Here is a 6,247-nt window from a genome sequence, read left to right as displayed (position 1 = left end):
ATGGATGGATAACCCTGATTCACTATAATGAGATAAACTGGGAGTCAGACCAGTCAAACCTTCTGTGCTGTGTGGTGCAGACAGAGGACTAAGTGGAACTGGGCGGCTTCTTCAGTGGATGGAGCTGTTGGGGGACTGTTGGGTGTTTCAGACGTGTGAAGCTATAAAGACGATGACTGGAGTCGCCGTACTCTCATCGTTCTAATTGAAATTGACCTTTATTCAAACAAAAAGATTTCACAGTGGAATTTTAATTCTGACTCGTATTTGACAAAAAACATTAGTTAACTCCTTAGAATTGGTGTTTCTTCATTGATTTCTCATAAAATTTGTCTTCTTGTCAAAATTACAAATAAATTCTGCTTCTGAACACAAACTGTTGAACCTTTATTGGACCCACTGAGCTGTACCTCATAGCACAGAACAAAATTAGGTAAATTCTTGAGTTTTGGAGCTGTGAAACTTTCCTTAGCAGCAATGTGACTATAAATGATCAACAATGATGAGGAGGAATTTGTGATGACATGGAGGGACCTCTGCAGGCAGGACAGGAATCTGAAAACCTCAGTTTTCCTCTTTGCACCCTTCGACAGGTGGGTGGCATAGCCACCGGGGCTGGGTATCGTCACTGGTTTCTAGAATCGATTCGATTTGAATCTGGGAAATTTTGCCTCAGACAGTCAGAAATATTATAATTCAGATCAGTAAAGGTGATTTTCCTGTTCTGGGACTTTATAAAAATATTCTGCAGTAGATCAAAACGAAAGAAAATCAGTAATCAACATATGAACATCACCTCTGACGTTACAGCGGTTTTATTAGAGAGTTTTGCATTTTGTATAATTTTTAAAAGTTTAAATTTGTTCAGAAGCCTGTTAAACGGCAGAAATTAGGCTTTCTTTTTGGAAGTAAGTAAAAGGAAAAAACAGCAGCCGACAGCCTGTAAACAATGTAGACTTGTGCGTAACAAGCAAGCGAATAATGAAGAAAACCGATTTTTAGACGGGAAACTGTTGTTAGAGAGAGAGCTGTGCATGAGGTGTGATTTTATCCTGGTGGAAGCAAAACAGTAAAAGTCAGAGAATCCATGACGATGTTTGTGTGAAGCGTAGTTTGGATCTTCTTTTGCTGCTGGTTCAGTCAATGTTGTTTGGAGAGAGATAAACTAACAGCTTCTGAATCAGCGCAAAAAGGGCGTGAACATAAAGCGCCGACCCGCCCGTGTCCGTGGCGTCGGTGAGAAAGTCACAGCTCACTGATTCTGATCCGTCGGCGGGTCGAGCTTTGTGTTCACGTCTCTGTGCAGAGTCCGTGCTCCTGCTCTCATTTACTGTTTCAGCTGTTTGGTGGTTGTTGATATTTTGTGAGGTTTCACCTGAGATTCTGGTTTTTGGGCAAAATTCAATACATTTATATTAAAAAATCAGGATTTTAATGAATCGATATCACGTTATCCAAGCGAGAATCGATTTTAATCGATGAATCGATTATCAAAACCCAGCCCTAATAGACACCCATGATTACTCAAGAATGAGGTGACATAGGATTTTAAAATTCATATCATCAGTGCAGCTATTAAAAGTTTAGGATGAGTTTAAATTCTGTTGACCCCAAGGTCAGAGGTCAAGTTTTCAGAAGAATTTTCAAATGTATTCTGTAGAAGCTTTTAACCATGAGGCTGAAGGGTGCTGGCAGCTGTTGGTTGGCTTGCATGGATCATTCAAAAATGAAAAAAGTCGTAAAGTGGAGCATGATCAATGAGGATTGTTTGTAGTTTGTACTTCATGACTGTAAAATAATATCAGTGTAGCATCTCCTCACAGTTTCACTTTGAAAGCATCTTCATTAATGTTGCCAGCTGGAAGGGATCTCAAAGCTGCTTTGTAGGTGGCACAGTTTGTGATAAAGCTACCAAAGGTCCACAAAGCAGTAATTCCACTCAGACCCATCTCACCACTGTCCCAGCTCCCCCATGTGGGGAACACACCCCATCACATCAAAAACTCTACTGTCCTCACCAACAAGGTCCAAAAGCTTTCACTGAATAAAGATGAAACCACAGCGTCCTCTGATCTCCCTTTTCACGTGTATACCTACAACCATAGTCCGTGTAGGTGGAGACAGAAAACAACTACAACAACACAGAAACAGCTTCACCCCCGATCAGATTTGCACACTGCTAAACCTCTGACACCCTTAAATATGAGGGTTTCTATGGACACAAACATCAACAGCGACCTTTACATGGAAGAAGTGGAAAATAAAGCTCTTGGCTCTGTTAAAGGGAAAGCACCTAACCACTACAGGTGGATGACACCTGGCTCAAGACTAAAAGCACGAAGCATGAGCCTCGCTGCTCACTGAGGAAAACAGAAACCTCAACACTGAAGTTCACAGGAAGCCCACACACACAGACCAGGACCTACTCTGTGACTCCCATCACTCTCTGGAATAATCAGGACGCTGCAACTACCAAACGTGTGCATCACACTACACTTTTATTTTTCTTTCTTTAAATATAGGATATAATTTACAGGGTAATAAAGAATTGGTTTTGGTTTAGAATTTATTTATTTATACAGTCACACAATACTGTAAAGCAAGTGTGCACATGTTAGCTTACACTGCTATTTGTATGATTTAATCTTTCTCTGTTTTCTGCGTTACATCAGTGGCAGCTGCTCCAGTCCCTGGTTGATGAGCTAGGAGGTGGAAAAGGGGGCGGAGCAAGCCTATATGGAGACCTGCAAATTGGGTCATACTACTACTCTGGATCATGGGGGGGGTAAATGGAATTTGTTATGTTAGTTTCAGTTAGGTTTTTGTGTGTTCTTTTTGTGTCTTTGTAGGCTGATCAGACATTATTTAAGTCTGCTTCAGAAGGTCAGTTTGTTTGTGTTAGTATTGTTTGTTGCCAGCTTTTGAGTCCAGTTCTGTTACTTGACCTCTTTTATGGACCTGAGATTTAGATTCATGTATAATTTAACCAAAGTTTGGGGTTTTTGCGTTAAATAAAAAACCTTTTTTTGGACTAACCGGTGGCAGACTTTCATTTACTGCTCAGTCCATCAGGAATACAATCAATTCAGTGTTGAACATATTATATTTACTTTATTGCCAAAGTGTGATAGACTCTAGTCTCCAGAAGTACATTAGCTAGCTGTTACTAGCTAATTTCAAAATTACTGTTGGGTCAGGAGATGCAGCCTAACAATCCTGTTCTTACAGTTCTGTGGTCTCTCAGCATCAGACACATCACACACCAGTGATCTCAGTGAAAGTAAAAGAAAAAGATTTTCACCTTCATTTCTGTCAAATGAGGAATAAAATATAAATAGTAATATCTCCTGTTTTGGCTTCCTGTTAAATCCTGAATTCAAAATCCTGCTCCTCACATACAAGGTCTTAAATAATCAGGCCCCACCTTATCTTAATGACCTTGTAGTACCATATCAGCCTAGTTATGACAGACACTATCTCTACTTTCAAGATTAGGCTTCAAACTTTCCTTTTTGCTAAAGCATATAGTTAGGGCTGGACCAGGTGACCCTCCCTTAGTTATGCTGCAATAGACGTAGGCTGCCGGGGGATTCCCATGATGCACTGGGTGTTTCTTCTTAGACACCTCTCTGCATCTCATCCAGTACTGTGTACATGTTCATGTACCGGGTTAATGTCCAAACACACATTTTTCAAAATTAAACAACTTTTTGTTGTAGGTTTTGTCATTACATCTGCCACCATGAACAATAATCCAAAGTTATTTTTCCTTCACTCACAGTTGACCTCACAAAGTCATGCTGTCAACATGTTTACAGCCAACGCCATGGCACCCTGGTTATGTTCATAAACCTTTGGCGGCGCACGTTTCTGTCCATCAATACCTCTTTACACTCCTGTAGGTTTGCCGCTAAAGCCATGTACTCAGCTTCACGGGTAGATAATGCAACAGTAGGTTGTTTTTGGGTTTTCCATGTAATCAATGACCATTTACAGCCAGACTTATACAATAACTAGTTGTACGTCAGTCTGTGACATCAGCTGCCCAATCAGCATCACTGTAAGCCCACAACCTGAGTTCCTCGTTATCACATTTCCTGTAACAGGTCTGTCTCAGATGCCCCTTTCAAATATCTTAGTTCATGTTTTACTGCAGTCCATTGGTCTTCAGTTGGTTGAGTACTGTGAAAGTTTACTGACTATAAAACTCATGTGGCCACATAGATCAGACGGCCCACTGCCTCTCTGTGTACTTCCGTTTTTGCTCACAAGGTGTCAGCCTAGCATTGCAGTCCTGCACGTATTTCTTCCACATATTGTTTCTGTGACATTTTTACACATTTATTATTTTACGTGTAGTTGTTTTTTCCTGTGTAATAATAATATTCAACATTGCATCAATACATTTTTCAAAAAATGCCTCTCTGTGCAAAATGGGTTCAAAAACAAACAGCTGTGGGATCCTGTTTGTCCGTGATTTGAAGAGCCCAGCGCTGCTCCCGACGCAGGGAAAACCAATCCTGCAGGGAGACCTACCTCGGCACCTGTGCAGGTGAAGCCAAAGGGAAGATTTGCTTCACCTTGTTTTCTAGTCTTTGGCTTGGAAGGTATGGAGGACCACAAGAGCCATGCACATGGAAATAAAGACTTCTGTGCTTAAATAATGAATTGTAGAATAAAATCTGCATTTGTAAATTCATTTTTGAATTCCAATTTAATAAACTGATTTTTAAAATGCTTTTTTTAAAACTTCATTTCAAAAACCTTTTTCAAATTCCACTTTAATTACAAAAAGCATTTTGTAATCCTTCTGTCATTAGACTTGAGATATGACTGCTCTCTGCTGTTTCTGATGACTCCGGTTACTTCTATAAGACATGCTGTGGAAGTAAATACAAACAACCACAGTTTGGTCTGCATTTATTCAAACCCCACAGACTTATATAGTCAAGTCTGGAAGTTTATGAACAGTGAAATTTGTTTTGGGCCCAAATTATTCTACACATCATCAGAATGAAAGTTATTGGCCATGTTTGCATAGCCCTTTTTAAAAATATGCTTTCATGGCATTATTGTGTGTGGGGTGGTGGTCAGGGCTATCCAGACTGACAAGTGGGACACTGAATGTCACCTCTCCAGTGGGGAGGGAGCCTGAGATCGTCTGAATTGGAGTCTGCAATGTTTGAAAAAATGTCTTAAGAAAGCAAATAAATTGGTGTAGCAAAGAATATGATTGTTTGCTTGCAGGACTGCAGGAGAGATGAGTCCTCCTTCACAGGTCAGTGAAGGTGGTCGCCTGCAGGTTCAAGCTCATTGCATCTCCAACCCACATCCACTGCCGCTGTACTGAAGGGAAGACAAAGACTTTCCTCTGCACTTACATTTGGATCACCTCGATCCATGACAGTCATTCAGGCAGTAATGCCTGGAAACAAGCATCCTTACAATATTACATCATACCAGCCTCTGTGTTTGAATGCAAAACAATGTGTTGTTTAAACTAGAGACTGAACAATAAATACACTTCACTTTGATTATATCAGTAATGTAACTACAAAACAAAGTTGTGGTGGGCCTAAACTTCGTTTCAGAATAATTAAATCTGAGACCGATGATGGTAATTGTTCAGCAGAACAGTGTCCAGTATGTTGGCTGTTATACTTTATTACATTTGAAAATAAGAGTTGGGCTGATTTTAACTCCACTACAAGAAGTGTTGTTAATTATTCTTAAAGGTTCACATTTGCATTCAGTGTTATATTAATATAAGTGTTGTACTAGAAATGTCAAGGATGACAAAACGAAATGTGGTTTAAAAAACAAAAACAAAAAAACAAATTGCTTTTTAATTTAGTAGAACGTTAACGTTTGTCAGCGGGTAAATCATCAGTACTGCACAGTCGGAAACATCCAGTTATTCTTAGGACGGCATACGTGCAATGAATAAGTTGTCCTAACAGTCATCTTAAGTACGCTCTACTTAGTCTTTGAGTTCTGGGAACTAATTAGATATATGTGCACATGACTCTAAAATCCGTGCTATGAAGCTGTTTCTAAGATCACAACCTGATTTAAAAACATGATCTAAAATAAACTTTGTTAGCTATGAAATAACTCTGAGATATTAGGAGAATATGCCAAAAGAGATCACAGGATGGCAGGAATGTGCTGTAACACGAGCTCTTCCTGTTTCATTGGATCAGTAACACAGAATAAATGCCCCTGTGACAGAGGAGTCCACTGCTGC

The sequence above is a fragment of the Rhamphochromis longiceps genome, linkage group LG11, assembly GCF_057381845.1.
Source record: "Rhamphochromis longiceps isolate RC_006_pf linkage group LG11, R_longiceps_female_GT1.1, whole genome shotgun sequence".
Classification (NCBI taxonomy): Eukaryota; Metazoa; Chordata; class Actinopteri; order Cichliformes; family Cichlidae; genus Rhamphochromis; species Rhamphochromis longiceps.
Note: the sequence above shows the minus strand (reverse complement) of the source record.